We start from the raw sequence: 17,317 nt of genomic DNA on the forward strand, positions 1-17,317 counted from the left end.
AAGAGTCCGGCTATCTGTCTATCAAAAAAGAACAGAAAAATGATCGAAAACTTATAAAGTGCAGAAAGAAATACGTTTTGTCCTTATGTAAAATAGTAATTTGCACGTCAATATTTTTGAGTGAAATTGTAAACTATTTTGTTTTGTAATAATGTTTTAAGGTTATAGTTTTATATATATAAATATAAATAAATTGTTTCAATTATATGTGTAGTAGGTTAAAGTGTACAATCATATATGATAAGATTTTTGTGGAAGATATCATGTATTAGCTTCACGGGATTAGCTCCACTGTAAACAAACAAATTTTATGGTGTATGCAAGTTTTAATTGCTTTAGCATGTGTAGATTAGGGAATATGAGACTTGCAGACGATTTTCCAGAATTAGAACGGATGCATTATAGTAAATTAAATATTTATAAAATTATTATTTTTTGTTGTACACTTAAAGTAACCTTTTGATAAAAAGAGATTATTAATTATGAAATTCAAATTCATTTTTATTTTAATTGTTTCATTAAATAATTTTCCCGGGAAAACATCACGTGGTTAAAGTATAATTTTTCTTGCATTTGGACCTTTGCGGCACACGCACGCTGACCACTGTATTATACAGACGTATAATTGTCAGCAGGATAAATTCATATAAAAAGGTCAGTTTGAGTATTTTTGTATTTTACTTTGTCATTTTAGTATATTAAGAGTTTACATAGTGTTTTATGATCTCTTAAATTATGTTTTAGAAATTGTATATTATTTGTTAAATTTATTAGAAACAATGTTTTTGAAGTCTTATAATTAATTGTTATGTAAATTTCATTTTTAGAATATGTTTCTAAAAACTAGTGAATTATATTGTACTTTACTTTGCTCAAATAGTTAACAGTAAAATTGGAAATTTCATTTATATAGATCAATGAGTTTTTTATAGTAATTAATCAATTTTAATTACTTTTAATTAAGTGTATTGCCAATTAAGCGAAATCGATTATTTTCACATCTTAACGTTACAAGGATAGGTATTATCTCCCGATGTTCAATAATTATTCTGCATCTTTATTGTTTCTCACGACCGCGTGTTTGTAATGATGAGGCTTGTTTAGGGGGGGTATCAATATCCCATATCCCATTAAGTTTTTATCCCAATATCCCGTATACCTATAATGTTTACCCCTAATATCCCAATAATTATTTTTTACAAATATCCCATATCCCTAAAACTATTTTGAAATATCCCAAAAAATCATTATAAATTCATTCCTAAGCCCATTTTTTTCCTCATCATCACAACGTCAACAATTTTGACTCTGGGAAAACAAACTGTGTTAAAGGAAATTTAGTGCATACTTCTAGTGTTAAATAAGAATATACAATGTATGTGTCCAAAAGAAGAAGTGTTCCATCTTAGAGCCGTGTATAACAATCTCTTTTATGTGATGTTAAACGATAAATTTAGTGTAAGGGGTCTAATTGCAGACTTTTTTTTAAATGTTCAAACCGTGATGCATATGACTGTAAAATATAATTTTGATAGCATTCTTCTTTCATTGATAAGAAACTTCATCCTACACGTTAACCTATGTTGGAAAGAACAGAAGGACGCAACCCTGTCTCTTGTCCAAGATTGCTCTGACATCCAACGGCTGTTTTGCCAGACAAGCTGAGACTGTGGGACGTCAGAGCACGTCTATATCAAAAAGTGGATATTTAGCATGCAAGTTCAATAACTCAAAATTTAACACAAGAAAGCTTTCTGTTAATGTACCTACATTACACTTAACTGTTGCAATATTTTTACAGCAGGCAAAATTTGCACAGCCCTTGTTTTGCAAAGAAATAACACAACATTTGACTCTGTGATCTTGAACTTTATGAATTACATAGATCCCAATATTTTTGTTACTTTTTTTTTAAATCTCCTTCCTCACAACACCAGTAATAGAAAGAAAATATATTAATTTACATTGATTATTTAGTAATTATTCGTTATTAACATAGTTTATACAACGAAATATCTACTTTTTGATATGGGACGTGCTCTGACGTCCCTCGGCCCAGCTTGTCTGGCAAAACAGCCGTTGCACATCAGAACAATCTGTAAAACGTGGAGACCTCTGAAGATCCTCGTCACACCACGTAAAAAATAAGAGGTAAAACACTATAAAATATCCTGTAATCATATTAAGCATCAAAACAAATGAAAACGTTGACAACAATAAGGCTTAACTCATCAGATGGATACATCTAACAAAAATCTATGATTATTTCAAGAAAATTATCAATGCATATGAGCATATAATATAAAAAAAAGATGTGGTATGATTGCCAATGAGACAACTCTTCACAAGAGACCACGTAACACAGAAATTAACAACTATAGGTCACCGTACGACCTTCAACAATGAGCAAAGCCCATACCTCATAGTTAGCTATAAAAAGACCCGAAATGACAAATGTAGAACAATTCTAACGAGAAAACTATGAAAAAATGAACAAAAACAAATATATAACACAGCAACAAAGGACAACCACTGAATTAAAGACTCCTGACTTTGGACAGGCACATACATACAGAATGTGGCGAGGCTAAACATGTTAGCGGGATCCCAACCCTCCCCTTAACCTGGGACAGCGGTGCAACATAAGAACGAACTATACAAATCAGTTGAAAAAGGCTTAACTCATCAGATGGATACAAATAGAAATACATCTAACAAAAACAGAGAGTGGACGTGACCGAGTACTTGTACATCCCATCAACAAAAAGACACTAAGTACAGATCTGAGAGTACTTGCAGTTACTGACAGCTAGTTCAAAGCCAATTACAACTAATAAAAATTTATAAGGGTTCCGCGGAACCCAGTGTCTCGCCTACTTTTGCTGTTAATCACACACTCATCAAAAATGATGAAAAAAATCAATAAAATTATTCCTCTCGATACTATCTTTTGATTGTGAGAAGCTTCTGTCCAAGTTTGGTAAAAACCCAGGCTAATTTAAGAATCTTAAAAATGTTTTAAATACTTTAACTGCAGACTGTATGTAATGTTAACTGGAAGAAAAACTAAGTCCATTTATAAGTAAACTACGGGAAAAATGGAATTTTATTTTTACAAAATTTACTTCTGGATACTATCTCCTGATCATAAACAAGCTTCTGGCCAAGTTTCTTACAATTCCAGGATAGTTTAAGAAAGTTATTAAAATTTTAAAAACTTTAACCACAGAGTGAATGTAATGTTTCCTGGCAGAAAAAACTAAGTCCATTTATAAGTAAAATACGGAAAAAATGGAATTTTATTTTTACAAAATTTACTCTGGATACTATCTCCTGATCATAACTGATCATAAACATTTCCGTCCAAGTTTTGTACATTTCCAGGATAGTTTAAGAAAGTTATTAAAATTTTAAAAACTTTAACCACAGAGTGAATGTAATGTTTCCTGGCAGAAAAAACTAAGTCCATTTATAAGTAAAATACGGAAAAAAATGGAATTTTATTTTTATAAAATTTACTTCTGGATACTATCTCCTGATCATAAACAAGCTTCTGGCCAAGTTTTGTACATTTCCAGGATAGTTTAAGAAAGTTATTAAAATTTTAAAAACTTTAACCACAGAGTGAATGTAATGTTTCCTGGCAGAAAAAACTAAGTCCATTTATAAGTAAAATACGGAAAAAATGGAATTTTGTTTTTACAAAATTTACTTCTGGATACTATCTTATGAACATAAACAAGCTTCTGTCCAAGTTTCGTACAATTCAAGGATAGTTTAAGAAAGTTATTAGAATTTCAAAACCTTTAACCACAGAGTGAATATTTGTGGACGCCGCCGACGACGACGCCGACGTAGACGGAATGTAGGATCGCTATGTCTCGCTTTTTCGACTAAAGTCGAAGGCTCGACAAAAAGTAATGCATCTGAGACTAAATTATCAATCATTACCCATCCAACATCCAATGGCACGGTAAACAACATCTCCGTAAAAATGAGGATGTGCTATCCCGTTTGAAATAAATTTTTAGGTAGAACCAAACTTCAAAACCAAATCTAGAATTTAGTAAAGATTTTAAGTGATTTGTGGTAACTAAATCCCTGACTTAATATTATTTACCAGTAATACATAGATTTCGTTCATTAAAATCCAAAACGTTACAACAGACACGGGCATAGCGGAGGTGTTGTGATATACAAACACTGTAAGATAGTGCCAAAGGAACATCCCCATCCAAAAAAGGAAAATTAACAATAAGGAACGAAGTATGGAAAGCAAAACAAATACTTTTAAAATTATCAGTACACATGAGCATATAAATATCGAAAATAGATCAATACTTTTTGCTTGGGTTTGAATGACTTTTAAATAAAACGACCATTAACTCAATTAAAATCAACAAAGCACTAAAATGACCTTTAATATTAAACTTTTTGGGGCAATTTTATCAAGTGAGATGTAAATGTTTCTGCACTTAACTTTTAAATTCAACTTATTTTTTTTCATGTTATAAATTCAATATCCTTATAAATGCATCAATATCCCATATTCCATTTACTTTTAGGACAAATATCCCGTATCCCTAAAATTAAAATGGCAAATATCCCGTATCCCAATATACCCTATACAAGCCTCAATGATTAATGTAATCCGATTTCATGCGCACAGCATGTGATAACACTGAAACCTTCTCTGAACTCTGGTATGTTAGGAATGTGATACGTCACGATGGCTGTGACGTGCATCAGCTGATTGTTGTAAACATCCGGTAACTTGTAAATAAACGCACGTGCGTTTGTTGTTAGGAATTTTTATGGAAGTTTAAAGATTTCTATTGTATTATTTTATCAGCTATGTAATTTAGTTGGAATAAGTTATGTTTAGTTTATTAAGATTTGTTTTAATTATTTAAACAGGAAAGAGTTTTTAAGTTATGTAAGGAGACCAGGAATCAGTTAAAACAACAATTGTATCATACGCTGAGGGTATGTTTTGTGTTTAACATATTGGTTATATCACTTATGTTGTAGTTTTATTTCATGATTTTATGATAACTATGAAGTTGAGTAATTGAAATAGGAAAAATTACTTTTATTCAAATTAAACAAATAATGTGTGTTTGTTTATATTTTTCGTATTTTATGAGTTAAGAAATGGATGGTATTATGTACTTGATATTAACAATGATTTCTTAAGTTTATAGTTAGTTTAGTTTAATTTTAGTTAGAAACAAAATATTTTATGTTGAAACCGTTAATTATATCGATGATTATTTCACGCTAATTGATAGTTGTTTATTGACGCATATGTAATGTTTATATTATTTGCTACATGTAATTTTGATACTTTCATTTCATGTAATTCTATTTTATATTATTGCTATTGTGTCTTTGTAGGACTTTTCTTATTTACGACTCGAATAAATGATGTCAGCATAAACGGAGTTGTATAACTGCCATGATAAAACCCACCTTCACATTTGGCGTCGTCGACAGGATTGGCAGAAGTCCCTTAGCAGTAACAACTTGTATGGTACCGTTCCGGATAGATGTCAGATACCAGATCTATTGAGATGGCCAGGATGAGTTGGTAAAGATAACTGTGATATAATCAAGTGACAATGACAGTGAACTTTTGTTGATTTTAACCTGTATTACGAATTTTTTTTCTATGTACATGTATTGATATTAGGTAATATAAATTTGAAAGGTAAACATGGTTAAAGATTTGAATTAATTTCGAGATGTTCAAAAAGTTAATTGTTAAATTTTAATCAATAATTTTTGAAAGATGGATTAATTCAATTGAAAAAAATATAAAATAAAAAGAATGGCTGACGCGGAGGACTTAAAGGCTCTGGGCGAAGAGGTTGAAAGATTACGCATTGCGATGAAAGAGCAAAAAGAATATATACAGAAGCAAGAGCAGTCTTGGAAGGAGGCAGAACCAAGACCTGTTGTTATGATGAGCGGCAGGAGATTGGATAGGTTTAGGGATCGATCAACATCATCATCTGAGCCATCTATAACCGAATGGGTTTCAGACATGCGAAGCCAGGCGAAATCCAGAAAGTTAACCGCCCCTGCATTTTCGGTTTTCCTGTTAGACAACTTAGCAGGAAAAGCAAGACAAGAAATTTTAGGGAGAGGAGAGGCTCTACACCAGGATCCGGAGGGCATAATTAAAATACTGTTCAAGGTTTTTGGTGATGGGGACAGTTTACCGATCTTACAGCAACGGTTTTATGCATATAAGCAGAAGGAGGAAGACTTGATTACCTGTTCTTTGAATATGGTAGAACTTTATGACAAAATTGTACAACTGGACCAGTCTTTCGCTGCCTGTAGGGACGCTTCCTTAAAGGGAAGATTTGCTGAAACCGTTAAAGACGAGGGCCTTAGACGAGAACTTAGACGATTGAACATCGAGACGCCTACCCTAGAATTCTTTGAATTGAGAGATAGAGCAGTGCACTGGATGGGCAGAGAGTTTGAAAGAAAATCAGCTATTAACCAAGAGATAAAGATTGATAAAAAGGAATCTGATTTACTAGAAGTGGTTAAACGCCAGGAGTCTCTTATAGAAAGACAACAAGAACAGATAAATCAGATGTTGCTGTCAAGACCGGAAGCGGAAGTAAGAAGACCTCGAAAGTGTTGGAATTGCGGATCATCTCAACACCTTAAATACAACTGCCCTAAACCAGTTAAAGACCGGCATCAAGGCAGTTCGTTTAACGGGTAGTGCCTGCCGTGGAGAGCCACACTGCAGGGAGCAATAACATAGGCTCATGCTTAACTAAAGCAGTAGGTGTTTGTCCAGAGGCCATGATTGCATTAAATGATATCGAAATAAGATGTTTGTTGGATACGGGGGCACAAGTATCAACAATTACGGAGTCCTTTTATAGGCGCCATGCATCGATCTTGGGGAATTTTGTAGATATCACCGATATATTGAGAGTATCAGCTGCAAATGGTGGGAACATACCTTATATTGGGTACATTGAATGCGACCTGCGGGCTCTTGAACATACTTTTAAAGATATGGGATTCCTGATCGTAAAAGACCCTGATGATACTACATTGAAACAACGAAAAAGGAAGGTACCAGGCGTTATTGGTTCCAATATCTTTAGAGGTATGCGAGACGTTTGTAGTAGTATAAAAAAGTTACCAGAAAAATGGGGACATATCTTGACCTTGTATGAAGAGATGAATGCCACTGAAATTTCATACAAAAGCAACATTAGAATTCCGAATGATCAAACAGTTATAATACCAGCAGGTACTATTAAGATGATAGAAGCTCAAGCAAGGCCAGCACCAAAGGGGCACGTTCTAGATTGTATTGTAGAGGAAAATACTACACTTACAATGCCGAATGGTTTTCAGTTAGCATCGGCTGTCGTTTCGGTAAGACAAGATGGCAGAATTCCTGTCCAGATTTGCAACTATAGCAACACAAACATCAAATTAAAACCCAAAACAATGATTGGATGTGCAATGACCCAAAACGACTCCGCACATGACAAAGAGACAGCAGAAGTTAACAGTCAAACAGTGTGTCCGGTTACCAACAATGATTATTTGGGAAAGATGGATGTCGGATCTTTAACAAGCGAACAGCAACTGCAATTGAAAGACGTAATATCAAAATACAGCGACACATTAAGTAAAGGCGAAGATGATATAGGATTTTGTAATAAAATAGAACATCAAATACCAACGGCAGATGACGTACCAATCAGAGTACCGCATAGACGGATTCCTCCGAATCAGTGGTCGGAAGTCCGAGAATACCTACAGAATGCACTGAAAATGGGAGTAATTCGCGAGTCATCCAGTCCGTATGCAGCACCTGTTGTTATAGTCCCAAAGAAGAATGGAAAGTTAAGAATTTGCGTAGACTACCGAGGCCTCAATGCTAAAACTAGAAAAGACGCCTATCCGTTGCCAAGAATTGAGGAAGCTCTTGATGCTCTGAATGCTGCAAAGTACTTTTGTAGTTTGGACCTTGCCCATGGATATTATCAGTTGCCTATGGCTGCGAAAGATGTAGAGAAGACAGCGTTCCGAGTAGGAACAGGAGGACTGTATGAATATCTTCGGATGCCATTTGGACTTACCGGAAGCCCAGGAACGTTTATGCGACTGATGGACAAGATTTTTGGAGATCAAAACTTCCAAACCATACTGACTTATTTGGACGATATTTTGGTATTTGGCAGAACATTTGAGGAGACACTTGAACGTCTAGAGATGGTTTTATCAAGACTTCGAGAGAATAACCTTAAAGTTAAACCTGAAAAATGTCAGTTATTTAAGGAAAAGCTACGATACCTTGGTCATTTGATTTCTGCCGATGGTATGTCACCAGACGATGAGAAGATCAAGGCTGTCACGAACTGGCCAAAACCCAATACAGATACAGAATTGAGGGGATTTTTAGGATTAGCAGGATATTATCGTCGGTTTATTGCAAATTTCGCCAAAATAACCGGTCCTCTTCATGCGTTGTTAAAAGGGAAAGGCAAGTCGAAAAAGGGAAAGCGCAGAAAGAAACATAATCCGTTAGGTATCGGAGCATGGGATGAGACATGTGATAAAGCCTTTGAGGAGCTGAAGGCTAAACTAACCACTACACCCGTACTAGGACATCCAGATTTCAGCAAACCTTATATCTTGGAAATTGATGCAAGTTTTAACGGGCTTGGAGCAATCCTATCACAAGACCAAGAGAATGGTAGAGTAGTACTATGTTATTCAAGCCGATCATTGCGGGAAAATGAACAAAATATGAACAATTACAGCAGTATGAAGTTAGAATTGTTAGCACTGAAATGGGCCATAACCGAGAAATTCCGAGACCTTTTGATAGGATCTGAATGTATTGTCTTCACCGACAACAATCCATTAAGCTACATAAATTCCACTGCCAAGTTAGGAGCTACAGAAACAAGATGGGTAGCGGAGCTAGCACAATTCAAATTCACAATGAAATATCGTTCTGGTCGCACGAACGTTAATGCGGATGCTCTTAGTCGTAAAACCAACCACACTATAGAGACAGTCAGACTTGAAACAGTGGATGTTCAACTTTTTGAAAGTCCCAGCACATTATTTCCAGTTGAGCTACAAACTGCTGTCCTAAACGAGCACAGAGTTGATGAGGAGCAGCCTGACGTGTCATTGCTGCGATGTCCACCGTTAATCGCCTCATCATTGCCAACTTTTGACCCAGTTGAAATGGCAGAATTGCAAAAGGCTGACCCAACTATAAAACGACATCGATCATGCTTTATCTCAATGGTGACCAAACAGCAACAAAAAAACAATTCGCTAGAGAAACTAAGGAAGTCCGAAAATTGGTTAATATTACGAAATATTTGAAAAAGGAGAATGGAATATTATACAAGGTAAATAGAAACGCTAAACAGCTGTTACTACCAAATGCATTGAAACAAAAAGTACTAAATACTGCGCATGATGGAATGGGACACCAGTGTTTTGAAAGAACATTTGATATTATCAGAGGAAAATGTTATTGGCCGTATATGTATACTGAGATAGCAGACTACTGCGATACTTGCGAGAGATGCAAAGTTGGAAAATAAGCCAGGACAGTTAAAACTACTTTTAAATCCGTACTTGCAAAGAGACCACTTGAAATAGTAGCTATTGATTTTACCGTTTTGGAACGAGGAGTTGGTGGATTAGAAAATGTATTGGTAATAACCGACATATTTACAAAGTATACTCAAGCGATTCCGACTAGAGATCAGAAGGCAAAAACAGTTGCAAGGATCTTATTGAAGGAATGGATAATCCGATTTGGGGCTCCACAACGCTTGCATAGTGACCAGGGCAGAAGTTTCGAAAACGAGATTATACACGAACTTTGCAAAATTTATGGTGTGAAGAAAACCATTGCCGTATTATCCAGAGGGAAATAGCGTTTGTGAACGTTTTAATCGAACCATGCATAATTTACTACGAACCACCGACAAGAAAAGCAGATGGCCAGAACTACTTCCAGAGTTAGTTTATGCATATAATTGTACACCCCATTCAACAACTGGTTATTCACCGTATTTTTTATTCTTCGGAAGAGAGCCAACAATTCCATTAGATCAACTTCTAGGAACAGAGCAAGAAGTAACTTTTGAGAAGGAAGAATGGATAACTGAACATTTTAACAATCTAAAACAAGCATTTGAATTGGCAGCTGACAGAACTGAGAAGCAAGCATTATCGAGGCAGACCACTTTGAATAAAAAGGTCGATAATAAAGAACTTCCGGTTGGAAGCAGAGTTTTTCTGAGAAATCATCCGAAGGGAAGGGCCAAAATTCAGGATGCGTGGAACAGCAAGCCTTTCCGCATTATTGAGAAACATGAAAACATATACAAAGTTGAACCTTTACTTGGGCGTGGCGAACCGAAGAATGTTCATCGAAGGGAAATGTTAGATGCCAGATATCTAGTCAGGAAAGATAATCCACTCATAGAACCTCCGCAGGATATTCGTCGTGGTACATGTAATGATAAACGTTTAATAAACGGTGAACAGGAGGATGACGAGTACTACGTGGTCGTCATGCAGATACCTCCAGTAGAAGACTTAGCTAGTGAAAATGTTACAGAAGACGACGATGAGGTGGAGCCACCAGAAACAGAGAACCCATTACCGGGACCTGTTGTCATGGAGGATAATGATGAGAATTTTCTGGATGATATCAGCATTGGTATGGATGATGATGTGGAAGGTCAACCTGAAACAACGGACGTGGTTGAAGAACCTCCTATATTACGCAAAAGTACAAGGATAACAGCAGGGAAACATTTAAATCCGCTTAATTTGCCTAGATCCGTCCTGCAAAACGAAATTTCGATAGATCCCACAACAGTCATTGATAAAAACGTTATTGCAAATTTTTGTCAATCACAATTGCTTTTGGCTCATATTTTGGCGAATTCTTTACCAAAGTAATATGTAAATCGTTTTTATGTAAAATGAAGTTTCAGTAAAGATTTCAATTTTTTTTTATTTTTGGTCAATCGTTTGTATTTAATTGATATTGGAAACCATATCTTGGTGTTAATGAGTATTATTATTTTTGTCAGACGCGTTGTCGTGGACGTCAACACAAAGTGGGGGAGTGTAAAATAGTAATTTGCACGTCAATATTTTTGAGTGAAATTGTAAACTATTTTGTTTTGTAATAATGTTTTAAGGTTATAGTTTTATATATATAAATATAAATAAATTGTTTCAATTATATGTGTAGTAGGTTAAAGTGTACAATCATATATGATAAGATTTTTGTGGAAGATATCATGTATTAGCTTCACGGGATTAGCTCCACTGTAAACAAACAAATTTTATGGTGTATGCAAGTTTTAATTGCTTTAGCATGTGTAGATTAGGGAATGTGAGACTTGCAGACGATTTTCCAGAATTAGAACGGATGCATTATAGTAAATGAAATATTTATAAAATTATTATTTTTTGTTGTACACTTAAAGTAACCTTTTGATAAAAAGAGATTATTAATTATGAAATTCAAATTCATTTTTATTTTAATTGTTTCATTAAATAATTTTCCCGGGAAAACATCACGTGGTTAAAGTATAATTTTTCTTGCATTTGGACCTTTGCGGCACACGCACGCTGACCACTGTATTATACAGACGTATAATTGTCAGCAGGATAAATTCATATAAAAAGGTCAGTTTGAGTATTTTTGTATTTTACTTTGTCATTTTAGTATATTAAGAGTTTACATAGTGTTTTATGATCTCTTAAATTATGTTTTAGAAATTGTATATTATTTGTTAAATTTATAGAAACAATGTTTTTGAAGTCTTATAATTAATTGTTATGTAAATTTCATTTTTAGAATATGTTTCTAAAAACTAGTGAATTATATTGTACTTTACTTTGCTCAAATAGTTAACAGTAAAATTGGAAATTTCATTTATATAGATCAATGAGTTTTTTATAGTAATTAATCAATTTTAATTACTTTTAATTAAGTGTATTGCCAATTAAGCGAAATCGATTATTTTCACGTCCTAACGTTACAAGGATAGGTATTATCTCCCGATGTTCAATAATTATTCTGCATCTTTATTGTTTCTCACGACCGCGTGTTTGTAATGATTAATGTAATCCGATTTCATGCGCACAGCATGTGATAACACTGAAACCTTCTCTGAACTCTGGTATGTTAGGAATGTGATACGTCACGATGGCTGTGACGTGCATCAGCTGATTGTTGTAAACATCCGGTAACTTGTAAATAAACGCACGTGCGTTTGTTGTTAGGAATTTTTATGGAAGTTTAAAGATTTCTATTGTATTATTTTATCAGCTATGTAATTTAGTTGGAATAAATTATGTTTAGTTTATTAAGATTTGTTTTAATTATTTAAACAGGAAAGAGTTTTTAAGTTATGTAAGGAGACCAGGAATCAGTTAAAACAACAATTGTACCATACGCTGAGGGTATGTTTTGTGTTTAACATATTGGTTATATCACTTATGTTGTAGTTTTATTTCATGATTTTATGATAACTATGAAGTTGAGTAATTGAAATAGGAAGAATTACTTTTATTCAAATTAAACAAATAATGTGTGTTTGTTTATATTTTTCGTATTTTGTGAGTTAAGAAATGGATGGTATTATGTACTTGATATTAACAATGATTTCTTAAGTTTATAGTTAGTTTAGTTTAATTTTAGTTAGAAACAAAATATTTTATGTTGACTCAAGGAACAGATAAACCGTTAATTATATCGATGATTATTTCACGCTAATTGATAGTTGTTTATTGACGTCCGAATACTTAGTTTTCGCACTCTAACTTTAGTAAAAGTGAATAGAAATCTATGAAATTTTAACACAAGGTTTATGACCACAAAAGGAAGGTTGGGATTGATTTTGGGAGTTTTAGTCCCAACATTTTAGGAATTAGGGGCCAAAAAGGGCCCAAATAAGCGTTTTCTTGGTTTTCGCACTATAACTTTAGTTTAAGTAAATAGAAATCTATGAAATTTTGACATAAGGTTTATGACCACAAAAGAAAGGTTGGGATTGATTTTGGGAGTTTTGGTTCCAACAGTTTAGGAATTAGGGGCCAAAAAAGGGCCCAAAATAAGCATTATTCTTGGTTTTCGCACAATAACTTTAGTTTAAGTAAATAGAAATCAATGAAATTTAAACACAATGTTTATGACCACAAAAGGAAGGTTGGTATTGATTTTGGGAGTTTAGGTCCCAACATTTTAGGAATTAGGGGCCAAAAAGGGACCCAAATAAGCATTTTTCTTGGTTTTCGCACCATAACTTTAGTATAAGTAAATAGAAATCTATGAAATTTAAACACAAGGTTTATGACCATAAAAGGAAGGTTGGTTTTGATTTTGGGAGTTTTGGTCCCAACAGTTTAGGAATAAAGGGCCCAAAGGGTCCAGATTTAAACTTTGTTTGATTTTATCAAAAATTGAAAAATTGGGGTTCTTTGATATGCCGAATCTAACTGTGTATGTAGATTCTTAATTTTTGGTCCCGTTTTCAAATTGGTCTACATTAAGGTCCAAAGGGTCCAAAATTAAACTTAGTTTGATTTTAACAAAAATTGAATCCTTGGGGTTCTTTGATATGCTGAATCTAAAAATGTACTTAGATTTTTTATTATTGGCCCAGTTTTCAAGTTGGTCCAAATCGGGGTCCAAAATTAAACTTTGTTTGATTTCATCAAAAATTGAATAATTGGGGTTCTTTGATATGCCAAATCTAACTGTGTATGTAGATTCTTAATTTTTGGTCCCGTTTTAAAATTGGTTTACATTAACATCCAAAGGGTCCAAAATTAAACTAAGTTTGATTTTAACAAAAATTGAATTCTTGGGCCTCTTTGATATGCTGAATCTAAACATGTACTTAGATTTTTGATTATGGGCCCAGTTTTCAAGTTGGTCCAAATCAGGATCCAAAATTATTATATTAAGTATTGTGCAATAGCAAGAAATTTTCAATTGCACAGTATTCAGCAATAGCAAGAAATCTTCAATTGCACAGTATTGTGCAATAGCAAGAAATCTTCAATTGCACAGTATTGTGCAATAGCAAATATTTTCAATTGCACAGTATTGCACAATAGCAAGAAATATCTAATGCACAATATTGTGCAATAGCAAGAAATTCCAATTGGATTTCAATTGGAGTTATCTTTCTTTGTCCAGAATAGTAGTTGAATCAACTTAAATCATTGTTTTATACAATATACAATGTATATTCACTTTTACTACCAACTGATAGATTATGGGCCCAGTTTTCAAGTTGGTCCAAATCAGGATTCCATATCAAGTATTGTGCAATAGCAAGAAATTTTCAATTGCACAGTATTGCACAATAGCAAGAAATATCTAATTGCACAATATTGTGCAATAGCAATCAATTTTCAATTGGAGTTATCTTTCTTTGTATAGAATAGTAGTTGATAATATATGTTGGAAATTTGCCAGACATGACTATGATGTCATTTTCTATTTTTATTTGCCAATAACTTTATGTAAATAACTTCATTGGAAATTTGCCAATATAAAATGTTGCTGATGAAGTTTTTTTTATTGTTTTATACAATAAACAATGTATATTCACTTTTACTACCAACCAATCTTTACCATTCAGTGATAACAAACACTTTATTTTACATTTTAATATTTTATGATGTATTTAAAAGAGTAGTTATTGTTGCAAACTCCATTAGAAATTTGAATTGATATCAGTTTTGGAAAAAGGGAAGCGGGGATGTGAAAAAAAGGGGGGGGGGTTAAATTTTTCTCATTTCAGATTTCATAAATAAAAAGAAAATTTCTTCAAACATTTTTTTGAGAGGATTAATATTCAACAGCATAGTGAATTGCTCAAAGGCAAAAAAAACAAACTTTTAAGTTCATTAGACCACATTCATTCTGTGTCAGAAACCTATGCTGTGTCAACTATTTAATTTTAGATTTAAAAAGTTTGAAGAAGAAATCTTTAATTGATTTGTAAAATCTTGACATTTGTTTTGTGTAAAAAAAAAACCATGTAATGTCAAAAATTTGATCACAATCCAAATTTAGAGCTGTATCACGCTTGAATGTTTTGTCCATACTTGCCCCAACTGTTCAGGGTTCGACCTCTGCGGTCGTATAAAGCTGCGCCCTGCGGAGCACCTGGTCTTATTTACGACTCGAATAAATGATGTCAGCATAAACGGAGTTGTATAACTGCCATGATAAAACCCACCTTCACACTTATATAAACTCATCATAGATACCAGGACTAAATTTTGTATATATGCCAGACGCGCGTTTCGTCTACAAAAGACTAGATGAATCAGTGACGCTCGGATCCAAAAAAGTTAAAAATGCCAAATAAAGTACGAAGTTGAAGATCATTGTCTGAGCACTAAAATGCGGGAAAATTAAAGATATAATTGAATTATTATATTGCTCTGAATACTCTTTTGATCATTAACAGTTTCTGTCAAACTTTCGTAAAATTTCACGGAGAGTCATTCAAAAGACTTTATCCACATTCGGAACCTAAATATTGACGCCGCTTTGTCTCGCTTTTGGGACATAAATCACAGGCTCGACAAAAATACAAACAGCATATCGAATCTGAGCAGATAGTGAATTGCTTTAAATATAAGAAAAGTACGTAGAATTCATAGTAGATTCAGACTTATACAAAAGATTCTAACAAATATATTAAATGATTTATTTGAGTAAATTTAGTCCTTTTTTATTCAAAATTACAATCCATTGAAAAAAGAAGCACAAGGCTGATGTGCTTTTGACCAGTTTTTATTATTCTATGACAACTATTTGTTTTATTTTCAAAATTCAAGTGTAATCCCGGTCGTTTTGACGTAAACGTAGCTACGCGCATGTAAACGGGAAGAAAGTCACAGGAAATAAAAGTCAGAAATTTGATAGGACAAAAATTCAAAAATTCGCAATTTATTTGTTGACCATTGTTTGAATGTATAAGATAAAGATCTTGCAATGTTTTCTTTTCATTACATATATTCATTTTAAGTCTCAGAAATTGTTCATAAGTCTTGATAAATGAAAATTTATTAAATTTTAATCATTCAAAAGATATATTTCTTGTTCTTAATGGGGGCTCGCTGGTGTTAATCTTTTATTATTTAAATATAGGATTTCGCATATATTTTTTTTTCTATAAATGGACTTTTGCATACATACTTAATAGAATTATAAAAAGTTTTCATTATACAACTTATGTACATATTCTTTTTTCTGAGGAAAATTCTTTAATTTGTCCACATTTAGAAGAAGTTTACTTATTTTGAATTGCTTGCTTCCAGTAAGCAATTCGCCGACATATTTTCCGTATGCATAGTGACCTGAGCGTAAACCTCCTCGTAAAAATCCGGTGACCGCAATACGCATGGATCTGTCACTAAAATAAACAATTATCTGATTGTACATGTTATGCACGTGTTCAATATCCATGTGTTTTTGTTGATTATCAACTTTAAGGTGACAATCGGTAAATAGTTATCGAAGGTACCAGGATTATAATTTAATACGCCAGACTCGCGTTTCGTCTACATAAAAGTCATCAGTGACGCTCAGATCAAAACAGTTAAAAAGCCAAACAAATACAAAGTTAGAAGAGCATTGAGAATCCAAAATTCCAAAAAGTTGTGTTAAATACGGCTAAGGTAATCTACTCCTGGGGGTAAGAAAATCCTTAGTTTTTTTAAAAATTCAATTTTGTAAACGGGAAATTTATAAAAATGACCATATAATTGATATTCATGTCAACACTAAAGTGCTGACTACTGGGCTGGTGATACCCTAGGGGACGAAACGTCCACCAGCAGTGGAATCGACCCAGTGGTGTAAATAGTTATCAAAGGTACCAGGATTATATTTTAATACACCAGACGCGCGTTTCGTCTACATAAGACTCACCAGTGACGCTCAGATCAAAACCGTAACAGATAGAAAACTCAGGGTCAAAATTCATAGAACAGAAAAGGGGCAGTGGCAAATATTTCATGTATATTTTGAACACCGAGAGAATTACCCCGGCACCCTTTGCCAAAAAAAACCTTTCTTTTTTCTTATTTGTGCCTTCGGATTTTATGTTTTGAATTGTAGTTTCACTTTCCATATTCGGCATTTATTTAAATGTAAGCTCCACGTGGTAAAAATCACGTGATGCAGGAATATAGTATTTTGGAGTTGGGCTATTTCTTTCTTTTCGGGAAGGGACTCCAAGCA

Source organism: Mytilus galloprovincialis, chromosome 5, assembly GCF_965363235.1.
Source record: "Mytilus galloprovincialis chromosome 5, xbMytGall1.hap1.1, whole genome shotgun sequence".
NCBI classification, from domain to species: domain Eukaryota; kingdom Metazoa; phylum Mollusca; class Bivalvia; order Mytilida; family Mytilidae; genus Mytilus; species Mytilus galloprovincialis.